Genomic DNA, 24265 nt, shown 5'->3' on the forward strand with positions numbered 1-24265 from the left:
AGTTGGTAAGTTTTGTTTCTTACTTAACCTAAAAAAACAAAACTTGGTAAGATTTCCATCAGTGTTGTGGAATGTTCCTTGCTGTCAACAGGAAATTTCAAACATTTTTCATAAATGACTCTATTCCTGCAGATTCCTGAATTATTAGGTTGCTTTTTGTAACTAAACAACTAAATTATTAGAGGTTTTCTCTTTACTCTGTGTCCCTTTGTGAACCAGCCCTCAGCCATCCTACAGATAAGGATGTTAAAAACTGAGAAAAAAATTACTTAGAAGCCTTTATAACTTCTAACCTTTCTAGACTGAAAATGTTGCTGAGGGTGAGCTGAAGTGAGAGAATACAACAGGTTTTCTGATAAGTCATCCACTCATTATCAAATTCTTACAAAGAAACAAGTGATGGCATGCAGGTGCTCATGGAATGAGTACTGGTAATGTGATACAGCTTTCCAGTTTTGTCAGCCCTTCATGGAACAGTGATTCTGATATACCACATTTATTGAGCCATAAAGAAATACAGACTGGTTATAAGCACACATGGTGAAGTTTAGCTTGGCTTATAATGTTGGAAATACAGATACAGAAACAGTACAATTGAAAGTATTAGAAAGATCTAGAGGTAGTTAAGTCTTAGTATATGAGAGGGGAAAAAACAGACATACGGTTTGTCTTCTGTTTAGGATATTGCTCTGGGGCCCCCAACATAAGAAAGACCTGGACCTGCTGAAGCAAGGCCAAAGGAGGGCCAAAAGATGATCAGAGTTGAAGCACATCTCTGATGAAGTTGTGAATGCCCCATCTTTGAAAGTGCTACAGGCCAGATTGGATGGGGCTTTGAGCATCTTGATCTAATGGAAGGTGTCACTCCCCATAGCAGGGGGATTAGACTAGACAACCTTTTAAAGGTCCCTTCTGACTCAACCTAGTTGAGTTAATTCTGTTATTCTCAATAACCCCTTACCTGGTTCGATGACTTCCAGTTGTTCAAAAGTCATGTGTGGATTCACAGAGAGTAGATGAACGCATCATACGAAACACAGTAAAAGGATCTTTACACTTCTAAGGTAACTGTAGCCTTTCCCTCACCAAACTAGGTCTCCTATAAAAAAAATTTCCAAAGATTCGTTCGTATGCAGCTCACCTGCTCTGACTCTCATAGACATGTCTCCACAGGATCAGGCAAAAGACAACTTATTCCTGCCTAAGAATGTAGCAGTTCAGTGCAGTCTCTCTGCCTTGGATAGTATAGTGCAGCTTTCTTTCACACACATGTATGTGGCTACACAGTATTAGGGCTGCCACCTAAGAGTATAGGCATGGGTATATGCCTGCAGTGACCACGTAGAAACACCTGGCTGCTGGTATCATCTGCATATTGTGAATATACAACATATAGAAGCAAAGATGACTAGAATAAAAATATTACAAATTTGAAAGAGAAAAAAATTAAATGAAACCAGAGATATGCAAAATTTGGGGAAAAAATCCATTTACTGACATTTAAGAAGACATCTGTGTGACACATCATAGAAAGCAATTCAGGGAAGAAGAAGAGTGTAATGGTTTTAAGAAATACATCTGTAGTAAAAATATGAAGTCCTCCAAAATATTTTATATCCTAGCCCAGTCTCCAATAGTGACCAAAACTATCACTAATAAACATAAAGAGCTGAACCTAATTATCTTCTTATGTAAAAACATTTTATATTATGATAATATTTTTCTACTTTAAAAAGTTTGGTACTATGAGTTAAAAGCAGCAAAAGTAGTGAGGGAAGAAAGAAAATTAAACTGAGATAATCTAAAGATAAAAACATTTAATCAGCATTATGCAATATTGCTGTAATTCTTAAATTTTTGTGCTGCTATTGTACTAATATATTTTACACAAACATTAGTCAATACTATATAATTAGTCTTGCCTACAGCACAGAGGGACTTGGGCTTGAAATATGGTAGCTAAGAAAATGATAATGATTATACATGGCAAGTTTAGAGAAAGCAGAATGTAAGGTTTTTTTCAACATCCATATCCCTAAAGTAATGCCATTTACATTTCTTTATTATATTCTACAAATACAGGATTTCAGGAGAATTCAACTAATCATCTAGCACACACACTAATTTACTGAAATAGAATCAAGGATCTTCAGACATCCCTCTGCCTGCTTACCCCCTAGTTACTTCTAGAAAATATTAGCAAAAAGTATCCATGGCGTTATTTTTCCATTGTTATGTTACTCTTAATATCATATTCACAGTGTTCTAAAGCAGGAAATAGAAACCACAACTTCTTGTCTCACCTACAGTGAGAATGAAAACTACTGATCTCAGCCTTCAGTGTTACAACCAACACTATAAACCTTCGGGAATTTCACCAGCATTTTTTTCGTACTATCAGAACTTTCATATTTATCAAAACTTCTCCAGCACTCAGATGCAAACAAAATGCCCCATCCACAATTAAGTGGAGTGGAAATATTATTATGTCACACATACATTCCTATTGCATTTGTAATTTTTTTTATTTTGACTTGCTGCTTCAGCATCAGGATAATCTGTCAAATGTACTTACTTTACAGTCTGCTCTAAGCCCCAGCTAGGTGCAATGTTGACCCTTTTCAAGCCATCTGCCCTGCAAGTTCTCCAACATTAACAGTTCCTAGTTACTTAACTACTTCCAGGATATCCAGATACAATAAATATAAAACTTGCATTTGTGTTAACTCATTTTCAATTATTCTTAGCTCTTTGTTATTATTAAATATAGGCTTCTAATTAATTTTTTTGTGAAGATTAATAGATCACTGAATACATCTTCTTTTCAGGCACTTGTTATATGCTCACCTCAATAATATCACACAAGATATTAAATATTTTCTTAAATCTAATATTTTTCTAAAACCTTTGCCTTACAAAGTCTTATAACCTTTTTTGTAGTTATGTCACATTTTGACCCAGCCTTTCCAAATTTATCCTTACATAGGCATTTTTTTTATACATAGCTACATCTCTCTGTGTTTCTACCACACCTTTTTAATTTTTTTAATTTTATTTTTTTTTTGCCGCAAAGGCAACCCTTAGCACAACCATGCAAAGTAAAAGAAGTTTTCTGGATGACAGAAAGAATAGCAGAGTTGATGCAAGGCCAACCAATTATCCCACAACAAAATGTGTTCAGTGCTAGTCAGTCCCTTAAATTAACTTACAGGAGCATAAAGTAATAGTGTAGAGGGGACTAAAACAATGCTTATAATGAGAAAAATAGGGAGAAAATGTAACAAGAGAGCTTTCTTTGCTGAAAAAAAAATGAAAAGAAAAAAAAAGACTGAACTGTGCCTAATTTCAGTAGTGCTGGGTAAACAGAAGGGCCAATTAAGGACTTTACTTCAGGTTCAATTTTCATCTTGAAAATGGGTTAGCATACCTGAATGTTATATAACATCACTCTTACATTTCAAATTAGTTCTTTCCCTTAAAAACATTAGAATGCAAATTGTCATGGACAAGTACTCAATCAAAAATCCCTCTGAGAATTCAGAATGCAACTGTCTAAGAGGAAAACAAGTGCAGTACAAAACAATTTGAGTGTTGTTGGTATTAAACCAGAAATTTCACAGTTATACAGCTATGCAGAATCAACTGTAAGAGCTCAGGTTTTGGTCAATGCTTCTACTGCTCAAAAGCCAAGCAACAGATAATGTAATTAGTTTAGTTTTATGGTAATTAGTTTAATTTTATTTAGGTTTAGTTTTATGCTTTATCCAGAAGAGAAGGTGATAGCTTCAAACTCTCTTTCTAAGGCACTGGTTCAACACAGAGCCATTAAGTTACAGTAATGGCTACAATTCACAAGCTTATCTCCTTACACGTTTTTTGTTTTACAACTGCAGCATAAGGAATAGTCAGTGAAGGCTGCTCATGGGAAGTGAATTGAGTAGCACTTTGAGTTTCCAGGTGTGTATAGAGCTTGTGAGTAAATACTCAAATTATTGCAAGAAATGCTGTGGCTGCAGGGATCTTCACAACATCAGGTGATGTTGCTTTGGGGTTTAACAGTTGCACTGTATCTCACAACTAAATTACAAAGGCTTTGGAATTTTTCTTTTGTAACACCACTAGACACTTACTCTTTCCTAATATAACCTCCTCCTCTCTTTCCTTCCTAAAATAAATACTTTGAACAAAGCCAAGTACTGCCCAGACAAAACACTGTTGTAATCAATCTATTTTCAGAATTTATTAACATTATGAAAAAATGCAGAACCTTTTCAGAGCTCAGAATAGTTCTGCTGCCTCCCAGTAAGAGCTATCTCAAGCTGGCACCCTGGCTGTTGAGGAAATATGTTGTAGGCATTAGTTAATGTTTTCTCCATTTTAGCCAAATGCTTTACTATTTTATTTTGAACATTATTCCTCTATTTCCCATACTTCAAAAGTGTAGGATCAAATTTCTGGAGATGAAAAGAAGACACAGAAAGCAAATTCTTCTTCATTTCTGGCAGTATGTGTGTTACTGGGGAAAAAAATAACAGAGAATCAGGCTGAGTATTTGTGAATCCTGGTCACTCACAGAAATGAGAGCTATTTTAAATCAATGGACTTTTAAGGTACCCTGACAAGGAACACTCAAAATTTATAGGTTAATACATGCAAGATTTGCTTAATTTCCTCTATCTCCATCGTGAACTTTGTCATGTTACTTAATCTTCCAATTTAGTGAGGAGAAAATAAAAGTTTTTTGAGATGAGTGATGGAAAATAGGTACACAGCTCAGAAAGAATTAGATCAGAGAATAAGTTTAAGCAGCCTTTTCATGCTTTCAGGCCGAAAATTGCAGCTCTGCACACAAAGAAACTGAAGCCAGCTCGTTGCAGTATTTCTACACTCTCAAAAGCAAGTAGAAAGGGGAGTCCCACTGTATCAGTTAAAACAGAATTTAGGAAACAATACATGTTACATTTCAATTCTGAGACTGCCTCATAATTAAAATGCAAGATGTTATTTAACTCTCTTTGTTGTCTTTATAAACATGTAATCTAGTCATTGGCAATTTCTTAGAATTTTGTGAATGCGGCAAAGTGCTTCCTTTCCAACGGGTCTTCAGACATGGATTACTTCCTTAATATCAAAATACTTGCATGAAGCTATAAACAGCATTAAAACAATAGAAAACTTAAAAGCAGTCCAGACAATGCCATGGGAACCCAATGTCATTCACATAATTTGATGGAGTATTTAAAAAAACAAGAAATGTGACTGCAATAAAGTAACAATGAACTGTCAGTTATAAGAAAAGCAGAAGACCTATGTGAGGCAGTAGGCCAGACAGTGATTTGTTCTTCAGACCTCAGAGGATGGTGGTTCCCATGTGACTACTGTTAAACACACTGATAAAAAAAATACAGAACATTTTCAAAAGTTCCTGACAGTTGTTGAGACAGATGCTTTTTACAATACTATCTAAAAGGTTATAACATTCATGAAAACAATTACCAAATAGTAAGTATGTTCAATTAAACCATTTTTGCAACCATTATACTCACACCCCTACTTGCACATATGATGATTATATTCATAATAAAACTTAAACATTTGCTAAAATTAAAATTTATTTTTAAATATAATTGAAATTTTGCTTATAATGACTGTTTTTAAACAGAATCAAAACCTTCACGTTTTGTTCAGAATAGAAATGGTCTTATGAATAGGCATAAGAGCTTTGTATACCAGTTATCTAAAAAGAGCTAGAGAAAAGGTATAGTACTGTACTGAAATACGAATCCTATGTGGCTTCCTAAAGCAGAAAGGGGTTACATTTGAGAATAAAATTTTTGAGGGTGTTTCAGATCAGTATTATCAGGGAAGAAACTAGCCACCATTAATAAATCTAAAAGCAAATATTAGAATACACACTGAAGTAAACTGAAGATCACATGGAAAATATAAAGAATTTAAGTGAGACCTACTCATCTCCTAAAATATACAGATCAAAATTTTCAATTGCATTGACTGTTGTATAACTTCTTCATGCAGATATAAAACTATGGAGATAATTGAAACTAATCAAATTTTAAGTGTTAGCTATGAGCTTGAAAGTATTTGTGAATTATCTATAGATGAACTGTTATGAACATGAAATAAACAAATATGTATTAGAATATTATTATTAAGAAATTATCAACTTGTTAATCAAAAATGTGTTCCCATTTGTTGGCCTACTTACATATTTAAAAAGAGCTAGTTATTCATCTATAGATTCAGAAAACTATGCTGTATTATCAGCACATTCAGTATAAAGCACTGCAGGAAACCTTGTAGCAGCATGTGAGCAGAATCTTTAGTTATCCAGACCAACAGTCAAACAAATAAAGCAATTCTACAAAATAAAATAATGGTTACCATTATATTTTTGTGTCATCTTCTTTTAATTTAGAGTTTAAATAGGAATAATTTTATTGCTTACTGATTTTAAGTCACAACAGCTGGAGAACAATCCACAATGGAAGTCTCTGCAAAAGGGTACTCAAGGAAAGTTTAAAAGATGATCAGAAAAAAGCAACCAAGTGCTAAAAGAAGAAAGAGAGAATGTATAGAGCTGAAAGTGAAAGAAACTTATATGTATAATGGAATTAATACTGTGTTTTAAACACAGTAAGCAGCTAAGCACACACAAATGCTTGCTTACTTTTCACCCTGCAGTGAGATGGGAGAGAGAATTGCAATGGTAGAACTGTGGAAACACATATATTGAGCTGGATAATAAAAAAAAAAAAAAGGAAGAACCCTCCCCCAGGTCCTAAAAAAAATAATAAAATAAACTCAAGAAAAACAAGTGATAAAAAAATCCAACCAAACCCAGTTGCTCACCACCAGCTGACCAATGTTCAGCCAGTCCCAAGCAACAGCAGTCCCTGCAAACCTTCTCCACCCTGACAGTTTTCACTACTTAGCATGACACCATATGGTGTGGAATATCCCTTTGGATACTTGGGGTCAGCTGTTCCAGCTGTGTCCCCACTGAAATTCTTGTGCACCTTCAACCTACTCTCTAATGGGACAGTGTGAGATGAAGAGCAGGTCTTGACTCTCTGTAAACACTGCTCGGGAATAACGAAAACATCCCTGTGTTATCTACACTGTTTTCAGCACAAATCCGTACAAGCTACTCTGAGGAAAATTAATGCTATTCCATCCAAAATGGGTACAAATACTTCAGAGGATAAGACCTAAGAGACTTGAGCACTGAAACACAAGGGAAGTTAAGAACTGCAAAGAACTCTGAAGGTGAACTTCAGGTTGTGTAAGGCTAGAGATCAGATGGGGTTTGAGACAGATGCTGTTAGGTGAATTTAGTCAAACAATAAGGGAATTGATTCCAGCATATACCTACTGAGAGATCTACTGGCCATAAAGGGAAGTAGCTAGAATTACACTAGGAGAATATCAATTAACATTATTATTTTTATAGGATACAGCTGATCTATGGAGAAGACAGCTTGCTGTTTGTTCTGAATTTCTGTCTGTAATTCTTGCACATCAGTCTTTTTGCAATTCAGATTCACTTAGAAGTCCTCCCACCCTTCTCTCTGCTCTGCTCCAAGGGCATAATGGCCATTCTGTTTTTATATTATCTTTTCCAAGTCACGATCTCATTGTGAATAGCATAGTCCATTCTCCCATCCACATAATATGGTGTTAAAGTGACTTTAGGAATATACCTATATAAAATTCTACAGAATTCTACAGAATTTTATATAAACTACATTTTCTCAGGTGCTCTAGTACAAGGAAGATAACTTCTGCAGCTGCACAGAAGACATTTTAGACAATTGCTTAGGTTGGAAAAGACTGTTGATATCGATTCCAAACTTTAGAAAATAAGAATAAATTAACAGTAATTATAACACAACAGCAATTGCAAATATGTAAGACCGCTCTCTATTCCTAGAAGACTATGGAGCAAACAGTAAAGCTGAAGAAAAAAAAGCTCCACAATTTCAGTAAATTGCAGAGCTATAAACAACTCGTATACATATTACAGGAAAGATTCTGAAAGATAGTCCTTTTTAAAATCAGCGGAAGGAGAGAAAGGAAGGTTCTAATATAGCAGGATTTTAGAAAATCATTATCCTAAAAACTTAATCTCAAAATGAACCAAAATTAGTTTGGCTAGCATGAAAGTATAGCAATGAAAGTGTGGTTTTCAGTAAAAACTTGTTGTATATTTGTATAAAAGAAACCAGAAACAACCTCATCCATATAGGCCACAGATTAGGACCCTATGTTATCAGATTCAGAGACACTTCAGTGAATAATCTAATGAAAGCTAATAATTATAATTATCATTATTTGTATGTTCCAGGTTGTATGTTCTCAGTTTCTTTCCTAACAATAGAAAGAATAAAATGGCCACAGATAAGGATCTTACATTATCAAATTCAAAGATATTTTGGTAAAGAATCTAGTTTATAATTATCATTGTATCTTCCATTCCTTTGATTTTTAGGGAAGAGAAATCAGTTTTCAAAGAAAACTTTTAGAATGAAAAATTGTTAATATTAATGATATATTTTTTGTTCAACACCAGACAGAAAAATATTCAACATCCTAATTAAATTAAACATTTTTGCCTGGAATCTGGGAACAAGTGAACAGCATCTCAAACCTGAAACTCCCACATTAGAAATCAGTATCCTGCTAATTACTTATTGACTTTTACACAGCTTTTTTCCTTGTCTTTCTCTGATTAGGAATGAAGTAAAAATGTAAAATTAAAAAAAAAAATATAAAATATCAAAAATTTGGTAACTGAGACTGATACCAAATGCAAAACTAAATGTGACACTTGCTATATACTTTCATCAACACAGAGTTGACCTCCACAGTTCATTTCTGTATTTATATTCAAATTCTATGAGGACAGAACACAAAGCAAAACCTTCTGTATTTTTCAAATCTGTTGATCTTCTATTTCAGAGTCATATTTTGACAGATTTAATGACAGAAAAAAAATTTAAAAAAACCTGAATGACCTTTGAATTTAAACAAACTGAACTTTGTGAATTTTCAATAGTGTTAGAATATTGTAAAAAACATGGGAATGGTTTTTTAGTGTAGTTGATTTAATGTAAAAATGCAATATTTGATCATGGTTGAAATCTCATTCTATTTGAAGCATGTTGCTCTGGTTGCAGAGAAATGTAGGCCTTTAGTTCAAGATCTAGTTACAGTCATACTCAATTTTTTTCTGCTTTTATACTTTCTAAGAAGTTAATTATCATGTCAAAGTGATTTAATGACTTACTTTATCTATTTGTTGTCCATTACTAATATCGCCAAATCATGGCCACCTTTATCTTTTCTGCTTAAACATTCCTATGAAAATATTTATTAACTCTGGTATCACAACTAGGATTATGAATTTTCAGACCAGTTTCTCCAGACACAGAGAACACCTGAAGGCAAGGGTGGGAGATAAAAAGATTATGTCATTAGTAAGTGAGAATCTTTCTCCTGGTTCTCAGTTCCCAGGCAACATCCATCTCAAGTTGAGACCTTGAAGTGATACCAACCCAGAAAACTATTTCACATCAATATCTGAGACTTATTTATATTCTGTTTTCCTCTGTCCTTTGAGGGAGTTGAGAAAAACTTTCAGACAAATACGATACTTTCAAAATACATATAATGGACATATATTAGAAAGGGAAAATAAGATATAGATTCAAGAATTATAATGATAATGATTAAATGGAAGAACAACTCAAATGAAGGACTCAAATAATGCTGATAACTTAAGGTAGGAAAATAGAAATTAATAGATATTAATTAGCAATTGGTTTAAAATTAAAGAAACACTTAAATCAGAACTGTTTACAATTATTAGTGTTGATTAATTTCTTATGGTGGGTGAAGAAGGGAACGAAAATTAAATAATTTAAATTACCGGAAAAAGTAAATTGGTGAAACAGAGCTCTGGTCTCTTCACACCTACTGCATTTAATTGTGAACATCTGAAAGATGAGAGAGGCCTAAGAAAATTTTTAGGAAATAATTGTATCTCCTCAAGACACATCAGTTTCTCTACACCGTTTCTTCCCTTCTTACTGCCTCAAGGGGACAGACTGGAGAAACATTAGTTAAAATAATGGGAATTGCCAGTATATTTTGAGACTGTAGAATGAGGGTCAGTTGTGTTTTCTCAGAAGTCAGGCATTGAACCAGTTCAGGTTTGAATATTGCTTTCTTTCGACAATGGTTGTTATTATGACAGCAGCCAGTGTCAGGCCACGAATCTACTTACAGTGTAGTAATTGCAGCACAAGAGTCAGACAGACAAATGTTCTAAACTCTGCACAGTTTTAAGGTTAGAGTACGCCAGTAATTCTCAATGCCAACATTGCAAGGGTATAAATTGTCAATTCTTAGGAACATTTTTACAGTAACTAACCTGAATTCCTGACAGTAGCAACCCACAAAAGAAAACTGTGATTTCCTGAGCCATGCTCAGTCAAATTTCTTGAGTAGAAGTAATCAGTAAAAACACCTTGATCAGGAGCATCCTGATTCAAAGCTCAGGTACTGTGGCATGGCACAAAGGCTTTAAACACGTATGTGACTAACTTCCCATGCACACCAGAGGTCCAAATGTGCAATAACCAGTGGGTAAATATAACACAGTCAATCCCAGCTCTTTAATTTCCCCCTCATCCTTTGAGCTAGCCTTTTAAAAGCTTACCCAGATGCCTAATGGCCTACTCTTGTCTCTCTACTGCTCATCACAAAAGTACTATCTCCTCCAGCATGAAATCTGAAGGTTTTAGATACTGAGAATAACAACAAAGATGTGCATGGATGACAGGTGCTGTGTGGTCTCAAGAAGTATTGCTGCACTCTTGGACCATTAGGATATTTCTGACAGTTCTGTTCTTAGAACCTTTGTTGGGGCATAGCTGCAAACCCAACCAAGATCAAATCATCAGCTCCTGAGTCACTGTTTTGGAAGGCTGGTCTTTTGTTGAATTCTCTATATCTATGTTTGATTCCAGCATGGATGACATTTACTGGCATCCCATTCTGTTGGGCTCCTGTATCCACATTTATATCTATTTGTCAATTATAGATGGAATATATGATTCACACACAGCAAATACATTATATAACAACTACCTCAAGTTTCCAGCACTTTTCACTTCTAACTTCTCATGTTACCCTAAATTCCAGGCCAAAAGACAGTATTTTAGTCATCTGATCTGAATGATTACATCACAGGGTGCCTTCATTGTCAGACTTTTACTAAGAATACTTTCTAACAGAATGTATTTCTTTTGAAGAAAAACTCAACTGTTCAGGATCTCATTTATTCCTTCAAAGACAGAAAACAACTTTTATACTGAAATAGTCAGACCTGAAAACAGTGAAGTATAAAGAAGTTCCTTCCTAAAGACATAGAATTTGAAACTTCAGGCAAGGACACACAAAATTGATGAATGCTTAATCAAATTGATGCCTGCTCAGCTGGTGCTACAAAAAAAATCTAGGAGCCGTTAGCTGGGGTGAGATAAGAAAGGGTTTAATTTTGCCAAGGCAACAGATGTTACATGACGCGCGCGCTGGGCTGTGCCCGGAATGTTACATTTATAACAATACCTGGGCAATCCCAAGTGTGTCCACCCTATAACTTTTGGCCTGGTCCACCCCCTGGCCCGCCTCCTGGAATTGGGTCAGGGGGCTTTTTGGGACCCCCTCTTCATCATTCTTCATCATCTTCGGGGTACAGAGAGCAGAGTCACCCAGTTCCTTGACTCTGTGCTGCGGTTTAGGCCAAGATATAAGCGTTCTCCAAACAAGACAGGCTTGCCTTGACTAAGAGACTAAACATTGTCTACTGGATATGGGAATAGGGTTGATATGGGGGTATGGAATGGGGTGAGAGGATTAAGGAATGTATAAACTAAGGGGTGCTACAGGGAGGAGGGAGAAAGGGGTTTGTTTCTAAAATCTACTTCTATTACCTATAAAACTTATAAGGCTTACAAAATTAGAAAAATAAAAAACATTAGAGGGCTTAAGGCATCAAATAGTAAAGACTACATTGAGAAGGCATTTAAACATAGAAGTGATCAGAGGAGCATAACTCCCTTTTCTTCTCCTGCCTGACACATAACTTATTTCAGCAATAGAAAGCATAAAACATTGAGAAGAAAACGGTCTCCAACACAGCCAGTGGAATATGGTCACTAGATTCTTTGGAAGCAAATAAGAGCCAAATAATGTGCCCACACTTTCAGTAGACGTGCTTATGTTCTCACACTAAGAACCTTAATATAAACCAGAGATTTATAGAAGTAACTGTTTATCAAGTTGTAATAAAATCTTGTGGCAAGTATCGGAGTGTTTAATAAGAGATCAAAAACTTCATGTTTCAAGACTGTATCTAGTATTTAATTTTTAAGAGCAAGGGAGACAGACAAGGTCTCTGGGAAAGTGCATACCATTAATAGCATTTCTTGAATGTTATTTTCAAGAACCTTTACTTGGCCACTTTCAAAGCTCTGATGGATGCTACACTGAATAAATGAAGAAGGCAATAATCTGAAGAATTATTTTTGGGCATCGTAAATATGCATTAGTCAAAATAATAAGTTTCTGAGATTTTTTAGATAAATATTAAAACTAACTGCATCTTTATATCAGAATACTTCATTTACCAGGGTTTCAATTTCAATTACGATAGTAAAGTCCTTAAGCAGAAGCAAAACAAAACCACCAAAGATCACAAATACTCCATTCTTTTTAGTCAACACAACCGGTAGCAGAAGCAGCAAATGGAGATATTTCATTTTGGGAGGGATTATTTATTAAGAAATCAAAGCAGTACAGCATGTGAAAAAATGGATGGTCTGTATGGCACAGTGTGGAGGTTATTACTCTTGTAAATTGACTGAACTTCTCCAGTACTCAGAGACCCCACACATAAGATGACTGTACACTGCTGGCCAGAGCAGTGCAGCAACAAGTAATTCATTACAGAAGATTAGGGCATGTATACACAAGGTCAGACTAATTCGACTTCTGTGATTCTGTTTTATTGGTCAATGCTGTCTCTAAGAATATATTTTCTTGTCTATTAACCAGTGGAGTGATAGGATAAATATAAAAGTTATGAGAAATTTCAATGTCCTGGACCCTAATAACTCTCAACATTGCTAAGATTGTTTGCCTAAATATATAATTTTTAAATATATTTCTATAAAATACATCAACTGTGTTTTTACTGGAAGCTAGTAACACTAACCTCTTTGAAGGTCAGGAAAAAGATTCTTTCTGTTTAATTTTATATGCCCTGGTAACAGTTTGCTAGTCAGCTACGGTGCTGATGGATATTGGCAATTTTCAGAAAGATGAATTTTCACTTCTGCAGCTCTGTGAAACACCTTCTAATGTAAAGATTAGTTGGAGCAGAAACATCTCTGGGTATACCATTTTAGTTCTAGTCAAAACTATTTTGTCAGAGAATTTGAAAGAATCCCACCCAAATGCATATGATTTAGAATTAACATAATATTATGGGAAGAGTATTATTATTAGGAAAGTTTCTGAACATACCATATCCCTAAGGGAATCCATAAAAAGGATTTTAAGCAGAAAAAAAGATGAGGACTACACTGAAAGTGAAAAGGGGAAGAAAGCCACAGTGTGAGACGTAGGAGAGGAAGTGTTTCCAGAATGGTAGTAAATTTTGATGCTTGGAAGATGTCTTGAATAACAAAGACACGCTCGACCTGGCATACAGAGAGCCTCAGAGGTGAATATCCGGCTGAGGGTCACTTTGCTGTTGGTCAGCAAAGAAGAGCAGATAGTCACTGCTGACAACAAAATCTTAATACAAGAACAGAAAAAACCTCTAAGTAATATGCAAAAGAAGCTTATCAAGAAAGAGAGCAGCAGCTGCTGAAAGTTGTATAATTTCTTATATTCTGAAGAATGATTATGTCACCTCCAGGTTGTACACTAAATATTTAATGTCTACTGTCTAAACCCGCATTTTTCATTCCACAGCAAAGGTCCAAACTATACAATTCAAAGCAATAAATATGTAGAGGAAAATTTTCTGCTTATTTTCCCATAATTAACATGGATAAATAATACTTTTTTCTTAAAACCTTAGAGGTTAGGTAAGAATGCTCAAAAAATTACACAACAGAAGCAGAAGCTAATCAAAATGCATGACAGTTTCTGGATATGTAAGTAAAAGTGATTAAAGCAAGAGGTAGTGGAAGAAAACATCACTCTGTATCTGTGGAACACAGTGGCAAAGTCATTTTTCAGCAAACAGGTACATTTATTTAGATATTACAGTTGTGGCACTGAACTGCTTTTTCACTCACTTTATATAAGCTGCTCAGCAGATTCGCTCTGCATCCTACTCGCCTGCTAAATAATTACAACAGTGCAGTCATGGGAAATAAAAAAAAATACATTTCTATTTCCTTTATCAACCATTTTTCTGTGCACCTTTGAGACAGGCTAAGTTGTTACACTAACTTGAACATGATTATATGTGGTAGTCAGTACTACCACAAGTATGGAGAAGGGAAATTAACTCTAACAGAGGGTGTCACTCAACCACAGGAGTGCCAGCCAATTTCCTTAAATGAGAGCAGACAATTATTTTAAAAAGCAGAATGATGTCACTAAAATGTGTAGATTTGAGGTGGATGTCACAATGTCAGCCTACTGAAAATGGAATGCAAACAGTATTCAAAAATATAGCATTAGTAATTAAATATCAATATAAGATAATAATGAGAACATTCTGTTCAAAGACTGAATTTTTAACTACAGACACTATTTAAAGGTGAAATATTGTGGCACATCACAGTGCACAATGATTAAAATGCAAGTCTGATATTTCAAAAAGTTTTATTCTTGACTCTAGTATGTATTTACCATGCACAGTAATTCTCTGTCCTCAAAAGACAAAGAGAACATTAGAAAGATTTTTTTCTTCAAAGCAGCCAAGGGAATTAGGGACTTCAATGGTTTTTAATGCAAAATATTCTGAAGTCAAAAAAGCACATTTTGAAATTTGAAAGAGGAAAAAAGCAAAAACAAACAGAAACTTCACTTTGATGCTTTACAAACCCCTTTTTTCTAGAAAAAAAATAACAAAATTGACTCAATTTTATTTGAATGTCACTTAGTATTTCAAGAGAAAATTGTTCTGCCACAGGAATCTACGAATAAAAAGAAAGGTTTGATCTAGGGAAGAAGAAAAACCAAACGAAACCTAACAAACACCTTCTTTCACAAGTTGTTTAATTCACATTACCTCAGTCTGACTGACTATAAAGCTCTTTGCGTTGCATGTGAAACAGGAATAAAATTAAATACTTCTGCTGAAGACTGTATAAAGCAATGCAGGAGCCTCCTGAACTCAAATACTTTTTGCTAAGACTGTCAGATGTGCTGGAAGTATTAAGGCAGGTGGCTGGAAGTGATCATCTTTAAGGAGCAGACCATCAAGCTCGGTCTCTGAAATCAGAGCAGCTAAAAGAATTTTATCTAAAAGGATGTGCCACTTCATCATTACCCAAGCCACACCATATTTCACAATATATTGGAGCAAACTTGAAACACACAGTATAAACTGGCAAAAAAATGAAGTAGTATAACAAAAACATAAAAGATCAAATTCAAAAGCAGTACGGTCTGTAATATCAAAATGATTCACATAAGAGGAAAATTTCAAGATATTAAAAAGTATGGGATTTATTCTTATCGATGATGATGATGATTATGATGATGATGTATTAGTCCCTTTGAAAATGGACATTCTTCAGTAGGAAACTAAATACCACTGTACCAGGGATGACTTGTTCAGTTTTGCAAAAACTTCTCTATCTCCATACTAGGCTTTCAGGAACAGAACAAGGACAAAAAATACAGTGGAATACAATGCACAGTGAGGATTTTTATCATGTTTTTCTGTATAAAACATTGTTAATAAAATTCAATTTAGAGAAAGTTCCACTGGAAACTAAATGGAATTTTGTGATATCCTTGCATGAATATGAGGAGTATTGTGGGTGGAGGTCTCAGTTTCATAAACTAACATGCTTTTCAGTTCGGTGTAGAATATCCCACAGCTAATGCTTCAGTTTTAATTTCTTTACAGTTTAGGAGGAGAGGACAGAGAGATGTTGTTTTTGAATGCATTTAGAGGAAGAGTTTTATTGTTGCTATAGTAACAAATATAATTTTTTAAATTTCTTTTGTCATTCCATACAAATGCCAGGCTTTAAGCTTTCAGACTGGACAACTAACCTTCCTCTCCCATGCATCAACAACTTGCCATAAAGAAGAGGAAAAAAAGGGCTGCAATCACATCAAAATAAATTTGCTTGGAACTAAGTAGATTTTAAGCTTTCCCAGGGTAGCAGCACAGCAGCTGATTGGGTCACAGAACAATGTGTTTCTCCAGTCTTGCATTAATAAAAATTTTGATCCAAATAACCTCTAAAGAAATATTTCTTTACCTTAAAGAAAAATTGTACCACGTGGTGGGATTTCCAGTAGAGAGAAGGGTGCGGTCTTTTCTCTGTTGTCCCTCTTTATATTCCATTTTGGGATCTCCCGTGAAATCTAAGACACAAACTGCCAAGTCTGGCAGGAAGTCTTATGACTTTATTGGGAAACAGTGTGTCCCCAAAGAACTGGGGGACAAATATCTCAAAATACAGTTGTAAGAAAATTTTACACAAAAGCAAATTTGTTAGTTTATAATCACCGAAATAAACTACATTATTTCTTTTTCCCAATACAAAAAAGGACAAGAATAAACAGAAGGAGCTCCAGTGAAGGGGCACTGAGATGGTCAGGGTTGGATTCACTTGCCCTGTGAGGAGAAAGGGAGGGAGCTGGGCTTGTTCAAAACCAATGACAGGGAGGGATTGAGAGGTGGCAGGGGTAGTTTCCACAGGAGGATATCTTCACCGTAACGCAAGGAAGGAAGTCAAGAAAGAACAGACATAAGTTGAAGTAAGAGAGGTTCTGACTTCTCTATCATGAGAAAACCAAGTATAAGATCAGGTTGCCCACAGAAACTACAGCCTTGGTGTACTCAGAGGTTTTTAAGACTCAGCTAGGTAAAGCTATGAGCAACCTAGTCCAGCTCCATAGGTGTCCTGGCTTTGAGCAGGAGCCTTGACCTCCAGTGCTCCCTTCCAACCTCAACTACCCTCTAATGCTTTATATATGGATTTTTTTTAATATTAAATACATTATATTAATATGTGCATATTATAAATTATAAAATTCCATCCCCTTAATGGTTTAGCTGAAACAATCTGAGAGCTTTCAATGTCCCTTTTCTACAATCAGAAGTAAACAGATCTTAAGCTAGGATGAAGGATTCTTTTTGGAGAAAGATTATTTACTCTTTGGAGACAGATTCACTATTTAGAGATTATTTTTTCTTATCTCCTTAAAGAGCAAGGTCTGATCTAAAATTTTATCCTGTAAAAATGACATTACACGTGCTTAGTTTATGTGAGATCGCATTCTATTTCAAACCTAAAGAACTGCTAGTTTTCTCTAAATGCAAGCACCACACTTTCAACTTAAAGCTACAGGACAATATGATTTCCTTTCTTAAAATTTCTTTCTTTTTCATAATACCATAATATGCAAAATCCTTTCTAGAAGATTCTAGCAATTCTTTAAAGCCTATCTTAATTCTGAGAAGCTAGAATCTTCCCACTTAGTATTATTAGTCCTACACCAGTTGATTTAAGACACTTCTGAAAACACTTTTTTCTCTAACTTCTCTTTGTAGTTAGTAGCGGTAATTAGAAGATTTTGTGTATTACACTGATGTCTTCTCTTAATGAGTTCTGCTATATTATCTTCTGTACCTCTTAAACATTGTCTTAAACAAAAATTTAAGCTGTTGGCAAAAGACTGAAATCTTGCTGCTGGAGCACTCTTTCATCTGCATTGCAAATTAGCAGTTAAGAACACGTCTACTTAGAAATAATGCAGCATAGGTATGGAAATCTCACAATATCTAGGATGAGGTTATTCTTCCATAAAATCCATGAACCTGAGACCCAAGCAGAGCTTTATTCCACACTAATATTCTCATTACTTTCACAGACTTACTAAATAGTATATGACATTAAAAGAACATATTTCAAGGTCCAAATCACTTTTCATTTTTGAAACTGTGTCCATTGCAACAGTCCATTTACAACAGCAAATTAAGTAAGATTTTGGTGATAAAATGGGCTTGTGTATCAAGGAGCTACTAGAATTCATATGCAGAAACATGGGACCAAGTATTATAATAGCTCAGAAACCACATTGGTTACATCACAAATCATCTCAATTGTTTCTCGTTTCAGATAAAAAACTGTGACACCTTGTTTGAATCAGATTCAAACCCCTGTTTTTGAATTAAGAATACATTGTTTTAAAATGTGTTTAAAATTACTGAAACTTTTTCGTTAAATAATGTTCTGAAAAAAACCCCAATAATGTATTTAGACAAAAATTTTCATCAGCACACATTATTACCAAAAAAAAGTCCTATGAGGAAAATCTTTATTGCCCCACACTTAATACTAGCTTACTAAATCAGTCATAAACTGCCTAAACAAAGTTACTCTTCTGTTTTAGCTACTGAAATTACTTTGACACTTCTGCTGCAGTTTCTGTTGCATTGGGGTAATCTCTCTGGATGACAGCTCTGTCATTGGAAGGGTGGACATGCAATGATGACAAACAACTATTTTCCCACTACCATGCAGGATTCACAAAACACAGCATGATCAAATCTTTTGTTGGCTGTATGTACCATGCTTCTAAATGTGATTTAGGTAAACCAGCCACCTACCTGGATATTGACTTTTTTCATCTCTTCACAGCAGTAGTGGTTGAACAGAGCAGTAAGATTGCCAGTGCCTCCCCATTCTATTTTGTATTTTATTTGTTAAAGAAGACTGGAGCTTCAAAATCTGACCAAAAAAATCAGATTGGTGGTTGCAATTCCAACTTCATTCGGTAGCAACTGTGTCAATAAAACCACCCAAATTCAGAAATGTGGTGTTTTCCTTAGAAGACTGCATTAAGTAAACAGAAGAAGCAGGTCCCTGCTCTCCTACTGTGGTTTCTTCACTTCACATGATTATAACACATCAATAAATCTGCCTGAGCACCTTCCTGTTGTTATTATCAACCACTCCAATTTCATTTTAGCAAATGTCTGTTACTGATTTAATGCTCTATGTTTCAAAGAGTTGCATCTTCAGTTGAAGATGTATAGAAACAGCAAGGCTAACAAATCAGGGGCTGAAAAAGATTAGAGACAGTTGTCTTCTTGAAAGTGCTACTTTACACTTAGTAAGGTTATTGACATCCTCAAAATATAATAACTGCCATCACTGGGAGACTGGAATCAGTGGATCTGTCTCCCATGCAAAGTCTTAAGACTTTAAAGTGAACATCACTAATGAAGAAGAAATTCCACTGTGCCACTATACACTGTTTTTTTATAGCATCAGTTCATTTCATAAATGAAAGGTGAGGCCACATTTGCAACTTTTTGATAAAGAACAATCTACGTGCGATCTCTTCCTTAAGAACACACTTGAAAGTTAATATGAGATCATCTGTCAATCAACACTTTGACAAATTTAGCAGACTGAATTTCTAAAGTCTTTCACTGGTAATGGTTCCCAGGCCTTTCTTGAAACTCTTCTCTGAATTCATCTTAGCACTTTACATTTGCATAAAAACATAGCTAATCTGGACATTAATATATAGAACAGTTACACTGATGTACAGAAGAGCAGTACCACCCTTCAGGATCTTGCTCGATGTTCACCTTCTAACTCAACAATCGCGCCATTATACATTTGGGATAGAGGATATATACAATGGTCTTGAGAAACCAGCACAAAATCACAGGAAGTAAAACATGAAACAAAATTCTTTTAATTACTGAGATATTTCTTGCAAAAACCAATAATTCAGACATTAGCATATTTTATAGTTTCTGCTTTTTTCTTTTAGTGTTGGAACATACAAAACTAACCATTCACTTCAGTAACCTGTGATTGTCTCTACCAGGGATGATCTAACTCTACTTATACTGTCAATTAACAAAAGTACATGATGTACATTATCATCTTCTCCATTATCTCTTTGTTTAAATTTGACAGACTTTAAAATGTCATGTCAGGAGTTTGCTATTAAAGTAAAATTGTGATCAAGTACAACGTTGTTGCCTGCCTGTTTTCCATATATTAAATATGAAGAGTAGAAGACATGTAGAGATAGTCTCACAAATACTGTTGTTAAGTGACTTGCATTAAATTCTAGTATTTCCTCAGCAATTACTGGATGTAATCATACAAAGAGTTTTATCTTGATCCTATTTCATTGAAGGTATGAGTGTTTCTTTTCTTCAATTACATTTGCTATTTGGGGTTTATATTCATCTGAGAGGTTCCACATAAATACCATCCACTTGACTGTTTCCCTCCACCTCCCCTGTCTCTCTCTGGTAAAATTTTTTACATTTCCAATGGAGTATCTGACACATGTACTATTAATTACCTCTACCTCCACAGAATGTGCATCGATGTATTGATTACAATTGGACACTTCTGTTTTGCTCTTTAAGGCCTTTATCTGATGAGGTCCCTTATGTAAAACTGTATGCAATTAACAAATGTCTCTGCAATACAAATATCTACTGAATTTCAATTCTGACCTAGCTTGACTTGCTACATTAATTGAATTAAAGTGGTTTCCTGGAAGGACATTGCTTATTGATGAGATGACCTAACCAAAGTTAGCTTGGCAGGTATTCACAGTCAATATGAAGCCACATAGAATCTGGGGTGGAGAAGAAATCAGATTGAAATTTGCTTTCCAGTTCCTTTGGAAATGAGGATACTTTAATTCTTAAAGCTCATTTCAAAATATTCTTAATACAATCCATACACAGCTCTGGGAAATATTCCATCATTTAGAAACTGTATGTGAAAATTTTCTCTAAAGCTACTGACTTGTTTTGTTGAACATAAACAAATCATGCAGACACTGATATTGACAGGGACTTCTCTAAGAAAATTATAGGTGCCTATAAAGCAAATTAGTGGTGTAAGGGCTGACATAATTAGCTTTTGGGTTTCCAGCACCTTCAGGTAAATGTACAGGGCTCAGGGTGAAAGCTGGTGCATCCTGAAGACGATGTGTGCTTGGGAAGAGGAGGGTCCAGAAAGGCTCTGGCTCCTTTGACTGCAGGATGTGCTTCATGGCAACATAATACAGCCCAGAGAGATTAAAAAATATTTTGCTTACCAAATTACAAGTCTCCCCATAACTAAGGAGACAATAACAGAAATGCATAGAGAGGCAGAAAAATTATGACTAACCCTAAAAATTTAGGAAGTGGAATAATCACAGCAAGGAAGAAAAGAGGGACACTGAATAGGCATGCCAAGCCTCTAAGCTGATCACATAATAATCCTGGTATCATAAAGGTGTACCAAGCTATAGTAGGACCTAGTCACCTAGTACACATCACAAAACTAAGAAAATTAGGTGAACAGAAAGAATTTGGCCTCACGATAATTAAGAAATTTAACTAAATAGCTGGCTATTGGGAAAGGAATTCTGTGTGAAGCAGACTGCTCAGCATCATATGCAGTGTCCTGTGACAATTTTCTGACACTTGGCATGTTATTTTATGACAGTTTTTCTACACAGAATGGTGGTGGAAACAGAGGAGGGTAAAAACTGTTTCTATACTTGGGAATAAAACACAACCGGGGAGTTTCAGATTTTTAACTAAATTTAGGTTCTCAGAAAAATACTAGGAGAAAAAAATAAACAAGCATCAAAACAATTAAATGAGCAATTTTTTTTCTACAACAGTATAAAAGGTTTTATGAAGGTTTCATATACCAGTACTTGAATTCGGGATTTTGGCACTGCCTCATCTGATATGCTCGTAAACAGTGGAAAAAGCACAACCTAGATAAAAACAGATTATCAAAGAGCCACAGTTGCTTAGAGAGAATTCTCAAAAGGTATTATCAATGCCATTTCATCAAATGAAACAAATACATCTATTGATGTTTACTATTTATTCAGGCCTACTCAGTGTTTTCATTAATGATGACGATACCGAAAGCTAAAACCTTCCAGTTGGAAGGATAGGCCTAGAACTGAAAGTTATCTTGACAATGTGGAATTACTCATTGAAAAAACAAACTGAACCAAGTCAAATTATTCTAAAAAACATGGAAAATATTTTGAATCTAGGGTCAGCAACCTGCTACCCACGTAGTGTAGAAGTGTGAAAAAATGGTTTCACAGAAAAGGATCTGGAGAGTTTTGTGGTTCAGGAGCTAAATGTAATTTTATGCTCTTGTAAAAGCAGTAAATTGTATTTGGGATGTACCTGCTAATACACAGCCTTGAAAAGGTAGGAAATTATCCTCTGTCTAGGATAAAGACTCACACAGACTATCACCTCAAATTTCAGGCATTTCAGTGAAGATTAGGGTCAACTGTGGATAGTCCAGAGGAAATAAGAAAAATTACAGAGATTATGAGTTGTGAAAAAGGGAGGAGAAGAGAAAATTATAAAAGAGTAATAGAAGGTTATGAAGAGTTTTCAAATATCTGAAGAGCTGCTGCAAAGCAGATAGCATGAATTAATTTTCAATGCCTAGGGATTACATGACCAAAGTAACAGATTTAAACTGCATCAAAAGGAAGAACCAAGTTAGTCCTAGGGAAAAATATCTATCCATGTGAAAAATAATACAATAAAATATAATATGGACATTGTGATGCCTCTGTCCCCACAATCAGTCCCTTCAGAGAGACTTTGGCCTTCCACAGGCTTGGGCTGACAGAGACCTAATGAAGTTTGACAAGGGCAAATGCAAAGTCCTGCCGCTGGGATGGAGTAACCCATGCCAACTGCACACGAGGCTACATTAGCAAAGTGACAGCCAGCAGATTGAGGAAAGTGATTATGTCCCTCTACAGCACTTGTGAGACTCAACTGTTGTCCATGTGTACTCCTTGTACAAAACGCAGATTACAAGACATGATGTACTGAAGCGCAGTATGATTTAGAGTCTGGAGGACATGATGTACAAGGAGGCAGTGAAAAATGGGGTTGTTCAGTCCAGAAGAGAAATTTCAGGGGCCATCTTACTTAACTGCCTAACGGGAAGCTGTCAAGAACAGAAAGAGCATGAAACACTCTTTAACAGTGTCAGAGATACATGAAAGGATATTAACACACACTGCAACAAGGGTAATGTGCTTAGATGCAAGCAAGAAAAAAAAAAATCACCAAGAAGGTTGTCAAATAATCAGCTGATTTCCTAGAAAGATGTGATATGTCCATCTTTGGAGATATCAAAAACCTGGATGAGCAAAGTCCTCAACTACCTGATCTTGGCTGGCCATACACTAAGTATCAGCTGCGCTACATGAGTTCCACAGCTGCTGTCAGGTTATTCCATGAAATCATATCCTCCTGATAAAGCAGTATCGGGAATGACATAAGCATGCTTGATTGCATCCTATATCAGAAGGATGACTGCATCACCTTGAGCAATTATGTCAGTTCTATAATTCTAGAATTTTCCATCTTGCGGGGGTATTTTGAGGTTATGTCAGTTGACAACACAGGATCTATCAGCAGACAATTTCACAGAATGATAGAATAGTTTAAGCTGGAAGGGTCTTCTGAAGATCATCCAAGTCCAATCTCGGTCTCAAAACTCAGTCAACTAGAGTAGTTGAATCAGGACAATATGGATCTGGATGGAGATAATATCAAGCACAGAAGACTGCTGATGACGAGTTTAGCTTCCTGTTTTGCAAGTTCAGGTCTCACACAGCAAGTCAAGTTTGCATGGCACATATTCCTACTCGACCCACAGAGATAAAAGTGTCCCTGGAACAATGAACTTACCTATAAATCAGAAAAATGCTTGCAGCAGCCTTGACACATTTTTATTTTCTTATTTTTACCATCATTATCATCATCACTTATAATAATAGTGCAGGGAGTTTGCTATCTTTCCTCAGCACAGCTGGAAAATTTAACTCAATTTTGCCTTACACCACCCCTTTCCCATGTACTCTGCATGCAGTTATTTGTCATAAACAAATAAATTAGCCTTAACTGTTATGATCATGCAGACTGCTTTCAATTAGAGGT

General features: G+C 35.4%; 1 protein-coding gene across 5 annotated transcripts in view; it reads right to left on the reverse strand.

Moving 5' to 3' along the window:
* LRRC4C (leucine rich repeat containing 4C) overlaps positions 1 to 24265 on the reverse strand; it is a 505344-nt gene that overhangs the window by 290086 nt on the left and 190993 nt on the right. The window lies entirely within an intron of this gene.

This window comes from Neopelma chrysocephalum, unplaced genomic scaffold, assembly GCF_003984885.1.
Source record: "Neopelma chrysocephalum unplaced genomic scaffold, ASM398488v2 Primary Assembly neopelma1_24, whole genome shotgun sequence".
NCBI classification, from domain to species: Eukaryota; Metazoa; Chordata; class Aves; order Passeriformes; family Pipridae; genus Neopelma; species Neopelma chrysocephalum.